Source organism: Amblyomma mixtum, chromosome 8, assembly GCF_055824585.1.
Source record: "Amblyomma mixtum isolate Tamu chromosome 8, ASM5582458v1, whole genome shotgun sequence".
NCBI classification, from domain to species: domain Eukaryota; kingdom Metazoa; phylum Arthropoda; class Arachnida; order Ixodida; family Ixodidae; genus Amblyomma; species Amblyomma mixtum.
The window spans coordinates 10,999,289-11,017,232 of NC_143019.1; the positions used below are offsets into that span (position 1 = coordinate 10,999,289).

At 43.9% G+C, this 17,944-nt stretch overlaps 1 pseudogene; it reads right to left on the bottom strand.

Moving 5' to 3' along the window:
- Window positions 1-1,373: 1,373 nt before the first annotated feature.
- On the bottom strand, window positions 1,374-2,093 carry LOC149331309 (uncharacterized; annotated as a pseudogene).
- Between the last annotated feature and the right edge of the window lie 15,851 nt (window positions 2,094-17,944).

Genomic DNA, 17,944 nt, shown 5'->3' on the forward strand with positions numbered 1-17,944 from the left:
AGTATTTAGATCGCCATAGGAAGAAATTTCACTAAATAAAATAAGAAAAAAGTACTAGTTCTGTCCACGAATTCTAAAGAAATATAAAGTATTCGTCGGCAGGCCTAGCAGTAAACTTTTTCCTGGTGTTGAAAACTATCACCGCCAGGAACATGGACTATCTCATATCTTTTTGTCAGTTCCGCTCTCTGGAAAGTGTATGACTGGGTATATAACCACGAAAATATTTACTTTAATTTAACATGGAAGGAGGTAATTGTATGAATGGAGACATTTTATATTAAAACACCGTTTTACAATTCATGCATTATTTTTGACCGTTTTTCAAAGTTTTTTGCAAGGTGACATACGTTTAAGCAAGTTACTCCAGTTGGAGATACTCGTCTTTGGTTTCGGTATAATTTTTGCTGATAACAATTACGTGGCGAAAAAGACAATACAACGAACGAAAAAAAGAACTGCGGCTGAATTCTGCGGTAGAACATCGTCTAACCTACTTCAGAGGCATGACTTGTACTTTGATTCACTGGTAGGCGTTCAGTGTTCTGTCTCGTTTAAGACTGACACGGAGGCTACTGAGTTAAAGATGCATCTTCTGCTCTCGTTTTCTGAGCCTAAAATTCTGGTTGAGTAATTCTTGGCGGAAAAGGAGAACCCTGCTCAAAAGTGTTAATTGCAGAAAAGTGAGCTCCTGAGAAATTGATTCGGAAGGTTCGAACTTCTAGGAGCTCTGTAAAGCAAAGAACAAAGCACTCCTGAGATCCTTTGAGTCAAAGGTGCCTAGATATTTTGGAGCATCAAATGCGGTCGCAGTGAACATTAGTCTACGTGAAACGATAGGCTAAAGTGAAGATTAAATGCATTTTTAACGTCATCTATTCAAAAAGGTCTAAAAGAGATGACGTTGTAAACAGTGTTATATTACTGTTATATTACTTTCAGCACACTTTACTCTAGTTTAGTATAAAAAAAATAGCACGACGGTGTACATTTTTTCTTAAGAACGATGGCAAAATCTTTCTTTCGTCCGGGTTAAAACAGACATATTTTTCTTGCATCTTTGAATATTTAAAAGACGAGCTTAGATCCTGCATATAATACGTGCAAACGTAATGTCTCTTCTTTGTTTTATGCATCTATTTAAGCTATTGACTAGAAAATGAACCGCGGATATACATTCAACTTTGCTGTTGCTAACGCAAAAACCTGTATAGTCTCTTTGGAAAATCAAATATCATAAGAAGGCCGCAATTTTCGGCACTGTGGAAAAGAAAGGACTGCTGAAGTTGAGTAAAACTGCATAATATGCAGGGCAACTGTGCTGTGTAGAGTTGAGATAGGGTGAAGTGAGTTTTAAAGGAATGCTTCGATCTAAAAAAAAAACATGCTTTTATTTTCATTCATTGTGACCGCGGCAGAGGTCATGTTCGTAGTACTGAGGGGGGGTCCGTTTTGTTCAGTCGTCACCAGGTATCTGTTTACTTCGCCAGCTGTTCCAGCATCCTGTGCATTCTCCAAGGCAGGTTCTCGATCCAGAAATCCTTAACAAACGCAGGCATAAGCTTGCTCACAATGTGAGTCGCCGTCTTGACCACATCGCCGGCGTCGTCTAGTTTGACGTCCACCGTCTCGACCCATTTCGGCCAAACCGCAACTGGGCGCAAGGTCACCTTGCCGTCCACTTCTTCGACATCAAAGTTAACGCAGATCTTGACGTGGTTTGCCTGGGTGCCCGCGGTTCACGTCTGTCCGCCGCAGTACTTCCATGGAACGGACATTTTGAGCGGACCCCGGGAGGCCATGCTGATGTCGGTGTGCGGCTTGCCGTCCTTGCAGAAGACACGTACGGTGCCGTAGCGCTTGAGGTTTTTGAGGCCTGTCAATGTCATGTCGCCCACGGTGATTCCGGAGAGAACTTCGTTGTGCTTGGAAGAATCGCCGGGGCCGGGAAAAGAGTACTCGTTCGGAACCTTGGCGAGGAACCGGTCAACCAGGTCCTCCCAGTCTTCGTCCGGGATCTGACATTTCTCTGCAGGCCACAAAGAAAAAAATGAAAATGTGATCTCTTCGCGTTTTTCTGAAGAAAAAGCTTTAAAGTGTTAATAAAAGGCACACGTGGCGATTTTGACATCAAAATAGCGCATTGTTTTTACTCCCTGAGACTTTGGCAGAACAATAAAATTTTTTTGCTTGCACACAGCGCAATCATCAGCGTGTGATATCGTCGTGTTTCATGCACGAGTTTCACACAGACGAATAAGCAAATTTCTTTCAAGTTCGGAATTGCCTTTTACATCGTTAACCTCTGTTAGCATGTTCCGTTTTGAAAACTCGTGCAAACAGCCGCCTTAGCAGATTGCTGTAATTTTCGAAATTGTCATTGATATCGTCAAATTCTGTAAGCATGTCCCTTTCTCAAAGCATGTTCAACTCACTTCGAAGCGCGGTTATTGGGACCTATGGCTCGCAGGCAGATGCCGAGCTTGAAACAGCTAATAGGTAACGGTCGAAAATTAACGCAGAGCCAAGGAACGGAGAATTAAAGGGATAAAGTAAGTTGAACGGAAAAATGTGCCCCCCCTTCATCATTACATTTCTACGAATACTCTGTTGCTTTTAGCGATCGAGAAGTGTCTGGCAAAACAGAGGCGCTGCGTTACAGCCGCTGTAGGAAGCAGGAACCGAGTGTGTCGAGTAATAAGCGCACCGCACCCCCGACCACTCACCGGTAGCCGCGTCCTCGACGCCGATAGAGCAAGTCTGGCGCATCGCACACGTGGAGCAGAGGCGCCCATCCTTAGCACGTGTCGGTGCTTCCGCTCGTGCGACGATAAATGCTCGCGGTACACTGGCCTCGGAGCAAGTCAGACGCTGCCATCCGACGAGCGTACACCAACGCTCGTGTGGCTTTGCTTACTTACGTGAGACACAATTTTCCTTACGTTAGAGTGTGCAGCTTGGTGCTTTCGTTTTGGCGTTGCTGCCTCTGTTATTGAAGCTATTAAGTCTTTCAGGGGTTACATTTTGTGCCGATTCTTTTAGATATACATTGTTTTAGACATTACTGTTGCAAGCTGTCGACTGTGATGTAATTGCGAAGGGCTTCAGCCGCCGGTGGTGGTGCAAAGGTCAAGGTTGACCAATGGTAGACTAGCAAAATAATGAACCCGGGTGAACAGCTGATATGAAATGTGCACATAAGCCCATTTACATTGGTGTTTCTTAAGAACTAAAAAAGCAAGAAATGTTTGCTCGGTAAATATATTTTAGGTGTGAAAACATTATATGCCCTGTGCCTGCCGCAAGCCACAAATGTTTGCTCAGTTGAAATATTTTAGGTGTGGAAACATCGTATGTCCTGTGCCTGCCGGAAGCCACAAATGCTTGCTCATTTTGAAGTTATATTTTCGTTACTTCTGTGTAATTAATCTTATCGTTTGTGCACTCATATCTGTACTAATTGGTATCAGTTCTCCCTTTTCACACAGAAAAAAGACAATGAAACTAACCGGACTCACTGCTTTGATTTTATCCTATATCACACTGCCCTTTGTTTGTTCACAAGTGAAGACGTCCCAACCTGAGTACAGTGCGAATTCTTGCCCTGATTTTACTCAGACTACAGCGCAGTGCTTTTCATGCAGGCGGCTGTAACATTGTACACTGTTATAAGACGGAGATTACCGACCTTCTCCAGCGCATTTAAGCGCATGAGCCCGGAATACATTAGGGACAATGGCAGGATTTGTATTGCGAATGCTGCATGGAATAATAGAAGCGTTTGAGTGAAAGCTTCCATAGGTGATGAATGTTGCGTTAGGCTTTGTCTGGTTCCTCAGGTCGTATTGCGTTTTTCGCATATACATAATTTCGCTCTTTCGTTGGGATAAAGAAATGTGCCTTCACATAAACACACATAAAGGAAATACCTTGTTGTGAGGCAGGGCGCGATGGTCAGCGCGAGGAGCATTCCTCACGTCTCCATTGTCACGTTGGGAACGCAGAAAAAGGCAGCCGCAGAAAAAGAAAGCAGTGGAACTTGATTGGTTTACGGGGTTTAACCTCCCAAAGCGACTAAGGCTATGAGAGACGCAGTGGAACTTCAGGATGCAATAACAAAATTAAGTGACGCCTGGAAGTCTAGTCTAGAATACGGCGACGCACATGCATCGAGGTATTTAGCACAGAAGCGCACAGAGGCAGCTCGCACACGCGCCCGAGAAGCACTGCAGGCCCTCATGTCTTCATGGTTTCAAGCAACTACTTGTATTACGTAAGTTCGCCGCGCAGTGCGCTTGGCTGTCATCCACTCAAGGGCGCTAGACTTGGTGGGCATTGGTGGGGAGTTTGGAGGACAGCGAATGTCGACCTTCAAGCGTAGACCTCTCGATCGTATTGCTACAGCAGCCGCAAAAATTGCTAGGAAGATTAACCAAGGTGTTCCTGTGGAGCGCGATTGCGGCCGCCGTCAGAGCTGCACGTAGAACCCCACCAGTGTTTTAATGGCGTGCAAAAATTATGAAGAGTAAAATGCAAAATGTGCCAATAAAAATGGAACGCGGGGAAAGTACTGCGCAGGAATTTATAGCGCATGTTTTGCATTTACTGGGACGATAGCACTAAAGACACTTGTTTTGTTTACTTTTCTTCAAGGGCTCCAAAAGCAGAAATTAACTGCGTGGTCCTTTGGGTATGAGGTAAATTTTCTCCATCACCTGCTGAATACGCCATAACGCTGAATACGCATCAGAGATATTACGTCCGCTGTAGGACCGAATCTTCTTTAATTGTTTTGTATTAACAATTTCCTGCGCTAAGCTCTGCTACCTTACCCCGAAAAATTTCCTGAGACGCTCTAGCCAACCGAGTCGATGTGGGAACGGGTATGCTTCAATTCAATTGAAATGCGTCCTGATATCATATGAGATCTCTTATTTTTTCTTGACGAAATTCGATGTTGTGCCGGTTCTTTTTTCCTCCAACCGACTTTCATCACCGTATCGTTAGCCCTGTAGAGCCTGATCAGTGAGAACGACAGTAAATAATATGTACTTGAAGTATTTCATTGCTATTAGCTCTTTTAATGCAGAAATATAAAAAATAACATTAATTTACGGTAACATTGTTACTTCGATAATAAAATTAACAACTGAATTTTTTAAGGGGTGAGTGAGGAAAGATAGAAGTTAATCAAAATCGATAGATTGGAGCCCTTCAATGAAAGAGGCTGCTTTCATAAAGAAACGCAGCGTTCAAAAGCAATTAACGCCATCACAGTTTGCATTCACATGAACAAAAAAAAAACTGCGATTACGTTAGTATTTCTGTAGAGGACGTCTGATGCCAGGCCAGGCCAGTGACTTTCAAATTGGGACCACAGAACCCTGTTTGCTATTTTTATCACGTCATTTAATCGAGTGGCTACCAGAACTGCCAAAACCTGTCAGAACTCTCACAAATCTCAGCCTTTTTTGCCGAACCGTTTTGTCGGAAAGAGATTAACGCTATTTTTTGTTAAGATCCCAAAAATGGGGGCTTTTGTACTCAATGCCCAGTTGACATTTATGGGGAATGGAGCTCTGGAGGCATACTCAGGCAGTATCACATTCAACATATAGCTTTTTAAATTTTCCGATATAGAGAAATTTAACACGCCATGCCAACATAGCGCACTAAGAGTGTAAGAGTTTATGCGGCAAACAGTTAATACCCATATTCTCAGTAAACACTACTGCCTTTTTTATGACTGCAGTGCTGTTCACTCATTTCCTAAGGTAGTAGCTGACACTAGTTCTAATTTTACTGTATTCTGTTGCTTAGATGCAAGTGGTCTGTGAGAGAAGTAACTTTTTAGTAGTTAGTGAATTCTACAATCTTCTTTGCACATGTAAGCTATCTAACAAAGATAGACAGATAGCGTACAACTAAGAGGCAGTTATATGCCATATGGTTCACTGGTAGTAATAGTACATACGGTAATCATATGGCGTGCATTCTTATTTGAATGATACGACTTGAAAGTGCGAGCTCTCCTGTTTTTTTTTTTTCGCGCTACACGGTGGTAGTTGAAACACACGGCCAAAGGCTGCAAAGACGCTGCAGAGGCGACAGTGGATATCAGTGCTTAATTGTATCAGAGAGAGACTGTATTTAACAATTAAGAAAGGCTTATGATTAAGAGAATTTTTAAGAGATGAAAGTGATGCCATGCAAAAAAGTGATCACTCATACAAGACTGAAAGATGCAAGAAATTTGTTCACTATGGCAGCATGGTGTAAAAAGCCTCAATGGGCTACAGTAAAAACAAAGTTTTAAAGTCTAATGCAATCATTAGCGCTTGTGGGTGCAAATCGAATGAAGAAATTTCATTTATAACCTTCAAGCTCTTCAAACGCTTGGCGGCCGGGTGCAGTACTGCGTGAAGGGCACAAATGGGGAGCCTGCGGGCGATGTGATAGTATGAGCGTCATCGGTCATACCATGCTGAATACGCCGGTTCTCATCCAAGCGTCAGTCTGAAGTGATTAAATATCGGCTCAAATCCTGGAGTGAATTCTAGATTTCACCGTATGGTTTCAAAAATCTCTGACTTCGTTACAGTTTGCGGCTGTTTGATCCTCCTGCCTTGCATTGAGTAGTCAAGGGGAATTAACTGTTAAGAAGTTCATTGTTGAGTGCCTCTCGAATGTTGGTGCGGCTCCTAGCCGTTGTGCTATTCCTAAGTAAAAGGCTCAAATAGCACAACTAATGAGAGGTGCCCATGCGGTGACTACGAAACCTCCATTGATCATGTCAGCTCTGACGCGATTATTGTCCGCGCGAAAGTTTTTTATTCTTTGTGCAGAAATGTTCGTCGTCTAGTACTGTCAAGGCCTACTGTTATCAATGTTCCTTCTTTACCAGTAGAGGAATAAATAAATTAAAAAGTTGGGCGAGAACGTCAGTGCGACTTTATTATTTTGAAAAAAAAAAGCATAGAAGACGGTAATGAGTAGCCGCAAATTTATACTGCTGACATTGCGTTTTCCTCCGTCTATTTCTTTCTTGTAAAGGTCGCGAATCCCCGGTTTAGCCGCCCCGGTGTATCCGGTCCAGTGCTCACCTACAACAGTGGACCTACGATCGTGTCTGTCAACAAAGCGTCCCTCTTCCTGGACGGTGCTGGTGACGTCATGGCCACGGTGGCGGCGGTGCTGGGAAAGTTGTTTCCGCAAATTCTGAATGAATTCTGGGACGACGCGCTCACCTCAAAACTGGGTAACATACTTGATATTGTAACGTTTGCATAACGCGACTAGTGTCTGTTAATATTCCAGTGCGGTTGACTGAAAATGCAGGAGTGATTAACATGGCGTTTGGTTGTTTGTTTGTTTACGCGTACATGAAAGGAGACGTTGGTGTTAGAGAGAGGAACCGGCTAATCCTTTTCACAATAAGGAGTTACTACAACTGACTGAACAATTACCCAGCAAAACACGACGCAACTGAAACACACAATACAAAGTACAAAAAATTGAGAACACAATGCAGAGCTCAAAAATGCTAGCGAGACGTGCAAAATAAACATTAGGCTGTGCGAAAGCGTAATAACTGAATAATACCATGAATGAACAATACAGAATAAGTAAAGACTTAAAGCGAAACAATAAGCAAGGATCACGGCTCTGCTAATAAAGACAGTTGACTTAAAAATACATAACTAGACAGACTTTGACACAGGTCAATAACTTCACAATTCGTACGAGCACACGGTGCTACATGCCCCAATACTCGCTCGTGCACTAGCCCCGCCGACAGTAAAAAAGAAAACACACACACAAAATTGCTGGTTTCCTTGAACGACAAGATAAAATAAAAAAAAAAGCAGAGGCCATGAAATAAAAGAGCACGAGAAAAATGAAATCCCGCTGGCATACGGAGGACAGAGTATACTTCGAAATAGAATGCCTAGCTTTCCGAAGTTTTTTTTTTTTTTTGGAGCGAAAGCTTCGCTTCTCACGTAGAAACCTAAAAGTTCATGTCACGGCGCAGGTATGACTTGAAGTTGCCTCAATTAATAAAAAAAAAACAGGAGAAAATGCGAGACGGAGACACTGCCCCTCTGCTGCAACTGTTTTTTTCTTTTATTCCAACATGGTATTTATTATACGATGTTATGCATGCACATAAGGGGCTATATACAGAATATTTACAAATACCTAAGCTAGTGGCAGCACATCACCAGGTTGATCCCTACGAGTGTTCAACATAATTAAATTATTCGCGCAAGCCACAGTATATCTAGAAGATACGTTTTTTAGGCACCTGCGTATACATTAAACGCGCCTTCATTCCCTTCCAAGAGTCGAACAGCGCGCCACGACAGTTCGACTCTTGGAAGTGAATGAAGGCGCGTCTAACGAATGCACAGTGTCTCATAATAAACGTATCTTCGATATATGTACAGAGGCGTGCATGACTAAGTCAATAATGAGCATGTAAATTACAGATATCGCAATTAAGCGAGTACCGACGTACGTTTCCTTTGAATCTCCTTCGTGCATGGCATGCAGTCGTAGTGCCATCACGCGACACTCACTTAAACCCCATCACAGAATGTGCGGCGATAGTCCAACAGATGGCGGGAATCTACTGATGCACAGATGTCTTTGGAACGTATCTTGTAGTAATATACTGAGGCGACCATCAATAATTTAATTCATTTGTCACCAAGTGTGGGTCACACTTGGTGACACGCAGGTTAAAAAATATGATCAGGTGAAGTATCTGGGGCTCATCCTAACATATAACCTGCATTGGGAGCCCTACATCAAATCCATTTGTTCTAAAGCTGAAGGTAAATTACATTATTTAAGGAGAAAGCTCCGTAACACGCCGGCCCATATTAAACTCAGTGCCTATAAAACTCTTATAAGACCTACCCTAGAATATGCGGATATAGTCTGGAGCCCCCACCCAATAAGTTTAATCAACAAATTAGAGCGCATCCAAAAACTAGCAGTGAGGTTTGTCTATTCAAAGTATTCACGCCAAACTAGCTCTACCAGTCTAATAATTCAGTCAAATTTACAAAGCCTGTCACAGAGAAGAATCATTTCAAGATTAAAGTTTTTGTTCCAACTTCTTCACAGCCACTTCAAAATAGCCAATTCACAATAGTTACACCCGCCATTCAAACACTCGTCTAGAACAAACCATAGTCAAACACTTCGTCAACCAGTCAGCCGTGTAAATATCCACAAGTACTCCCTGTTTCCAGATGCTATATCATATTGGAATAAATTGCCTGAAGATGCGGTGAAGTGTACGTCCGTGGAACTATTTCTTAATTATATCGAAAAAATTGACTTTTCTGTTTAATTCTCTCCTACTCTTTTTGTGTTTGGGTAAGAGAACATCTCTGTATATTTGAATTTTTGTTTTTACTCTGTTTGATCAGTGATGCATTGTAAACGCTCCTGCATGAGCCCGAAAAGGGCCTGCACTATGTTCAAATAAATAAATAAATAAATTACGGATGTTTCAGTTAAGCGAGTAGCTAAGTAGTCCGGAACGCACTTAGCGTTACAGACGCCAAGACTCGTCTAGTTGCCCGATACACCACACCTTTCGCTCTCTAACCAGGTTCAACAGTAGTTAAACCGCACCTAATTTTTGAGGTTAATAAGCGAGAGAAATTCTAACTATTATGTTTCCCTGTACCGTGGGCCAAGCTTTTGCGAGGACGCCTTCGCCGCCATGCACAGGCATGGCACACGCTACTCCTACCTTCGTCGTTACTGGCCTGGCCAGACGGTGCCATCAGGACACAACAAAAGACATCGCAATGCCTCACAGCAAGAACATGAAGTTCGTCAGCTCTTCCCTCACAGGTTTCAACAGTGCTTCGCCACTCGTTTTTTTTTTTGAAATTTCAGCATCGATGTAATGAGAGACGACCTATTCGTTGTCGACTCTCAAGTAGGGCACTTCACTGTAGAGTCTGATCCACGAAACACGTACATCGATCTGCTAGCCAGCACGTAGTGGAGCATAAAATCTATTACGTTCATATCCACACACTAACTTGGCCATTGCTGTGACCGGCAGCACTAAAACATTTTGACCCCACCTTTAACGGTAGTTGGCCGCACTGTAGTTGCGGTGTCTTCTGACACCTGTCAGATGGTGTGGACCTGTCCCTCCAACCCGGCTATTCCCCCCATCCCCAAACCAACCCTGGAGTACTGGGAGGCGATCCTGTTCTGCTGCTACGACTTACAAACAAACAAGCCTTAGTTGGGCGCGGCCGGGTGGCGGCCACCGCCACCGAGGTCCCAAACTAGGGACCTCCACCTCGTGCTTCTAGGGACCAGTCCCTTGCGGGTTGATCCGAGCATACCACCTGCGTCCTTCTTAATAAAGGCTTTCACCACCACCTCCGGAGCAATTGCGGTATATATCGCATTGGCGAGCCGTGGGAGAGAAGGAAAACAAAACAAGCAAGAAACAAGAGCCCCAAAACACCTGATGGTGTTCGGCCAGCGGGAGGGACGAACATCGAGGAAAGAGGAGGTGGGTGTTGTTTTTGAAAGGTTGGGCTTACCTTAGCTCATTGAAGTGATTTTGAGCTAGCTCTTCCTACAAGCGGGATTGAGCTGAAATCAGAAGGGCTGTTTTGCCTCTACGCTGTTACAGTGTTAATGTGACTGCAGTTTGGCTGTTGTTTCAGAAAAAAATTAGCGGCTTCTCTGTAACAGAATTACTTGATTGTTCAATTTCCTTGATGGCGTGATCAAGGTCTCGTCGCTCCAATTAACCTGCCAGAGAGCACTCCGAAATTTTAAATTTCCCACAAAACTATCTGATTAGTCGAGAGAGGTCACATGACTTTTTGGCATAATCACAACGTCCCCACTGTGGTAGGTTGTAACCTGGCCGCGGAGAGAGAGAGAAAGGAATTTTAATGAGAAGAAGAGGAGGAGAGGTCACGGATTGTAAGCACACTGCCTACCGTAGCCAAATTCAAAGCAGTTGCCACCGGCCCACCCCGGTGCAGCGCATGAGCCTTACGGGAGTTCGGGAATGACAACGTGGGTCTCACAAGCCACACCGGTGTTTGTGTTTGAAACAGCCTCCTTCCGGGGCGCAATGCATTACCACTGCGCTTGCAGGGGTATGAGAGCTCCCCACGGTCTATGAATGCGTCTGGGAGGATCGTGACCTCATCAACACCGCGTGACTATGAATGGACCAATCACAGGGCACCGCCAATGTGGGAATTATGAGGACCCCCATAATTTGGAAATTCGCCCGCTCCCCAAGATTCCTAAGGACCTCCAAATTTTGAATTTTGGAAGCAGTCCCAACCAACAAATTTGATGAGGCGGATTAGTGGGTTGGATTATTATGATTGCATATGGTAATCGAGTTGAGCTGATGACTCATGCGTGCCATATAAGGGAAATGGAGGAGGTGTGAACCGGAGTTATGGCAGGAAAATTGCGATAACATTTAGACACTCATTTAGTTTTATTTATTTAATCCTTAAATGCCCAAGGGTATTACATGCGGAGGGGCTACAATTGGTATAAAACAAGCATAAAAACCTCAAAACAAGCATACAAAAGCTAAAGAGAAAAAAATTAAGAAAATTGATAAACGGTTTACTTGTGCAGTGAAAGCATAAGAAGAAAAAAATGAAAGTCATTGAACAATGACAGGCGAGTTTCATGCGACAGGACTTTCAATCGTTTCATAAAAATATGTAGTTTGGTAGGGTATTACAGGCGGTTAATGCGTTGGGGGAAAAAACTACTCATTGCTAATGTACGGGTCTTGATATCGTCTATGGGGTGGCTGTGGCTAAGGCGACATGAAGTTCTTATCGGGGATTTTAGCAGTGGGTGTCTTGAAGCTGGATGCTGGAAGAAGTGGTGAAGCAGGCAAAGACGTGAGACGATGTGGCGTGATTTAAGTGATGGGAGGGAAAGAGAGCGTTTCAGTGCAGCGATACTGATTTTTTTTTTAAACAGTCTGAGGTCCCGGCCGCGCGATATTGAATGGCCTCGATTTCGGCGGAAAGGTATGTTTGAGACGGATGCCAGACAGATTATACGAATTCAATTTTGGGACGAACGAATGTTTGATAAGCCAGTTCTTTTACATCTGGAGATGCTGATTTCAGGTTTCGCCGGAGATAACCTAAGACACGTGAAGCATCGGAACGTATTGTTTGGACGTGAGTTACGTAAGGCAGTGACGGTGTCAGATGTAAACCAAGGTACTTGTAGGATGTTGTAGGAGCAATCGGAACCGTGTTATTTTGCTGTAAGTGTGCTGGATTACAGTGCGCTTGTGAGAGAATGACGAGTTGGCATTTTTCAAGGTTTAAAGGCATGAGCCAACGGTCGCACCATGCAGCAATTGCATCAATGTCATTTTGTAGGAGGTGACTGTCGGTGAACAATAGATGTCACATAAGGTAACCCAAAGCGTATTGCAGTTTATTCTTAAAGAATGTCGCTAAGAAGGCCCCCCTAATTTTTCTCCCAATTGTCAGAGTGGCCAACCGTAACTGCGCTCGTTGAACAAGACCGAATCATCTAACAGCGTCTACCGGGCGCGGAGGCCAAATCCAGAACGTGTCAGTAATTGCGATTAGATAAAGAGTTATGGTAACGTTATATAAATGTTTCGCCAGAAAGACCAGTTTCTACGTTCTCTCTCTTACGTTCCCTTACTTGGCGTGCATTCTCGTGCAGCACATACATTTCACAGACAAATCATGGGGAAATTGGGCGCGGGAGGCTAGAGCCGAATAAATAACTAGAAAAGCCACCACTACTCACTGTGGCAATTTCTCTGCAAAAACCACAACGGGAGTGTAAAAGCCACAAGCAATTTGTAGCATTGGGACCCTAACGACAAAAGGTAAGCACTTGAATAGGTGCACTGTCGCAGTACTTTACTGAATGCTCGGAGGTAAGTGTCTTCAAAGTCATAATCATCTTGATGTATGCCCGGCGCGGCGAATGCTTCTCAAAATCCTGGGTCGATCAAAGTTCTAGAACACTTGCGGGACAGCCGCGTGTGCGTGTAATCAAACAGCGCGACGAGAAAAATGCCAAGCCCTGGGGGCGCACGGCGCAGCCTTAAACGTGGTCCTATGTATGAACCCAAGCCAAGGCTAGTTGTCGGAGTGCGAAAGCTATAGAATGAATAGTAATTAACAGTACTGACACTGCGACCTTGATGTGGCTAGAAACCAGGTGAAACTCACTTGAATTTGAGACGGAGAGTCAGTCTCGCAGCGCCCAACCTTCAACCAGACGGTTCCATCAGATATGACCTCGTTCTGCAAAGCTTATTCACCGCTCGGTCACCTTTGATAACGTTCCATGATTTTACGCTCGTGTCTCGCCTTGTATTGCTGGTATATATTAAGTTTCTCGCACTTAGCATCATGTTCATAGTATATTGACGCATTAAATTAGCTCGCAGACTTGTACTAAAATTTCGCACCACATATATTAGAGTTCGAACGTGAAGTTTTGATGAATTCAACTTGGTTGTTTTCTTTTAGCGCGTCGTAACTTGTGGCGTTGGAAACTTCCTTACCCAATTCTGCTGTCATTAGTACTCTGAGTTGCTGCTACTCGCCTTGCACGAAATTATTCTGTTTTAAACTATTCGTGTGAAGTCACGTCGATGTGCAACACATGATCAGATGCGGATGATATCGCCGATCGGCATGCCCAAAGCTGCTGTTTCATTGCAACACGGGGGCAAATTTTAGCCACTTCTGAAATCCTTGCACAAAGGTGAGCCTACTGGCATAATCTTTAATAACAATGAAAACTGAAATTTTTTTCGTGGAGGTAAACAAAGATATCCCAGCATTAATCCAATCGAAGGGGCGGAGACACAGCAACAATAGCTTTGGTTTCATTAAGGCCGCCTTCCTTAATCCTTAAGCTGCTCACTCCAAGGTGTCTTCGCCAAGGCCAACTCTGACCAGATCATGAGCGAGGTCATGGTCTTTAAAGTGCACACTCTTAATCTAGGCTGTCCGCGCGGAGGCTTACGGGCTTGTAACAAACATGACCCCATCGATCTCGTTTACTATGGAAGAGTTCCTGTAAAGCTTTCTTCGTGTTCAGCCTTTCTGAAGTTCGCTTCCGTAATGACTACAAAGTTTACAAACGGGGTCTTTGCGTCATTTGCGTCTCCTTGATAGCCGACGTTTTGGAATGTCCGTTAAAGTGTTTTTTTACATAATGCATTTGTCCTTTCTCTAATGTAGGGTGCGTGTCTTCGTATCACGCGTGTTTCGCTCATTCCAGATTATTTTTACCAGATTACGTTTTTTGGCAGATTTAAGGACGCAGTTTGGAACACTATGGCCTGAAACTATTTCTTCACCAGCATCACATGCTTTGCGGACTGCATCAAGAGCCCTGACTAAGAACTTTCGTGGTTATCCTAGGACATGCCCGCACTCCCACGACTGCCGAACACCCTGTTGGCGACAGCATATTGGAATGTCTTATCTGTCTCTGAAAGCCGCCTTTGAATGTGCAACCTGATACTGTTGGCTGGACAACTTCCTTGGCGGTTGCCTTGCTTAGCCTAAGGGCTTCTGTGCAACAAGACATTAGCTAGACTCTGTGTACGGCTCTCCGCTTCGCATTCTGGGATATATCTTCCCCCTGAACCCCCCTCGCGCTCTGACTCCACCGGTATGATGCCTCGCTGCGGTGCGCCCTATGCAGTCTTCGTTTTCCGCAACCTCGACTGTAACAGCACGTTACTCTTTACATTCCTCTTGACATGCCTACAATGAAATTCGTTCGTCTTTCCCGGCCCGTTGAGGCCGCTCTTCCAGCACCGTAACCACAGCTCTCACAGTGCAATTTAGCGAAGTGAAATGCACCGCACGCGTGACATTTACGGTCGTCCAGGCACGCGTCTGCCGACCGACATAAGGCAGCCATAGTAGAGGATGCAATGCCACCCCTCACTCCCGACCACACTGTACAATTTTCTTCTGCTCCTCCACTACCTTGAGGGCTTCTTAGGCCACTGCCTCTGGAGTAATGAAAGCCAGGCGAGGAATATTGCGGAGTTCGTCACCTTCAACCGGGCTCTTTCACTAGCTAACGCAAGCCGGAGGGGGGAGGGCGGGGGGGGGGGGGGTTGCGGCAACATCATCGCCTGCATCGGTCGCGTTGAAAAGAAGCGACAGTGAGGCCAGCATGGTCCTCCCGCACTGCACCTATCATTTTCCTTTCCACAGCCCCCTTTGCTGCCTCCAGTTTAAGCAGTTAAGAATTTTCATTGTACTGCATGTCTCTTGCCCCTGTCAGTGCAAGTTATTGAACCATAGGTGGTGGAAATTTTCGGAAGCCTTCACTACGGCGTCCCCATGGTCTAAGTTGTTTTGGTACGTTAAACCCCAATAATCCAAACCGATCTTGTAATTTGTTTCTGCAACAACTGCTGCGGTCGAGCTGTTCTGTGCTAAGGTCGTATTTGTCCCTTGATTTTCTGCTACGCAATGTCTTGGAAAGATGAGGAGTATCCTGAGTGTTTCAAATCGCTATCCGTGAATGGATCTGCTATGAAGTTCTTCGAATGTGCTGAGTTATATCACTGTGAAAAATGCTCCGGTGTAACCGAAGTGATGGCAAAAAAAACAAAGGAAATGGCTTTTCCGTTGTCTAATCTGGTTTGAGAGGGTCAAAAATGCCATGGATCAGCCGGAACTTGATGTCTACGAAATCTTGAGCTCTATTAATGAACGCTTGATGAAGTTAGATGGCCTTCCTGAGAAAGTGGATAGATTCGATTCCAAGAATCTATCATTGTGATGTCCGATAAATATGATGAAGTTCTGAAGGCAGTGGCTCATCATGATGCATAACTTAAAGAGCTACGGAAGCGAGTTGAACATGTTGAGGCGCGTGTAGACAAGGATGCAGTTGACAAACTAAAGTTGTCAATCAGTGACCTAGAATGGAGAAGCAGGCAGGAGAACTTGGCAAACAATAACTCGTAAGAGCATTTGCTGACGTTGCACGAACTGTTGGACTTTCTGAACTGTAGCCAACCAAAGTAGCTGCCACAGATTTCCTACGAACTCTAGCAACGACTCAGGTATCATACTGTGTTTTGGCAGCCAATGCTTGAGAGAACAATGGTTGCAAAAGAACAAACGGCTGAGGACGGCCATCTTTACCGTTTTCATAACAGAAAACCTGACCCAAATAATCGTGCGCGGCTTATTTCACCTAAAAATCAGGTCAAAAGTAATAGCTACGAATATCCAAGCATCGTAGTGGCAAAGTATTTGTGCGCAAAGCCACTGTAGCTCCCGCTCACTTCATCAAAAGCGATGCAGTTTTGAATAGGCTGCAGTGTAGTAATAGTGCTTCACAAACCATCAAGCTGTTTGCAGATACCTGCAAGAGCGACGCCTATGCCACTCCTAGCGATGTTGATACTTTAGTTCTCGAATAATACTCGTTTCTCGTTTTTCCATCTAAATATTCAATTGGTTCGCGGAAAAGAATATGTTTTTCAAGGGTTTTTGCATAAGTTCAGTTTTTCTTTAACTACAGTCATGCTCATGGAAACTTTTATTTCCAATAACAGTGATGCTTTTGTTCCTGACGGATACAACTCTTTCTTCTTGATCCGGGAGGGCAGGAGAGGGAGAGGTGTGCGCATTTTTTGCGCGTGAAAATCTACGCTGCGAGCGGGAGGATTCACTTTGTGAAACTGCTATAGACTACAAAATGTTATGCGGGCCAGGTTCTAATTGCTTGCTTGCAGTACGGTACCGACCACGAGATGGCTGTGTTGAATTCTGTGATGATTTAGAAATAATATTTCGCTTCTGTAATGAAAATAACTACTCTTTGTTTCTTGGTGGCGATTTCAACAGCAGTGTGAATCAAGAGTCGTTTCGCAATAATAAACTGCAGGTCCTCTTAGAATCCGACTCTCTAGTAAACGGTATAACATTACCTACGCGTTTAACTTCTTAATCAGGAACAGTTCTCGATTTACTTCTTACAAACTCCACCAGCCAGTTCTTGTTTGTAGGTGTATTAGCCTATTCCGTTAGGGACCATCTTCCAGTTTATATATTCCGTAACACTAACAGTTTGTCCAGAACTAATAGGCGAGTTTGCCGTGGACACTGGATTCCTTTCGTAATGTCATCACAACATTTAACTGGGATAAAGTTTATGACCAGAAGAGAACGGATGAAGCATTTAATAGTTTCTTGCGGGCTTTTACCTCGCTCCACAGAAACCACTTTCGGCAAAACGGTGCCAAAAAACAAAAAAGCCCAAAGGCCTTGGGTTACAGGAAATGTTCTTAACATGATTTCTCATAAAAAAATATTGTATCAAAACTCCTTTCAGACATGTATTGCTCAGGCTTTTGCCTCATTCAAAACCTTCCACAAAAAACTTAACACAAGGTTAAGAACGGCTAAAAATATTTATCACTTAAGTATGTTTGATACCATTAAAGATGCTAAGAATGCATGACAAAAAATTTCCTCCTTCAGACTACCGCTCTTAATAGCCCCGACACACTAACAGCTGATGGCAATAAACTTTGTGCTTCTTCGCAAGCGGACAAATTCAACGACTTTATTGTCTCATTCGTAGACACCGTGTATGATAAAAATGCCCTCGGGCACTGGTCTAATCGTGTAGTTTACCGTATGTTTTTCCAACCATGTAATGATGCTGACTTACTATCAATCCCCAGAAACCTGTGAAACAGCAAAAGCTAGGACTGAAGCCCTTTTTACATCCGGTAGATGTTACATCCCCCATTTTATCTCATATTTACAACTTGTCGCTTAAGTCAAATACATTCTCTCCTGAAATGAAGACATAAGGTGGATGTCATTTACAAAGGAGGGTAAAAATGTTCTTAGCG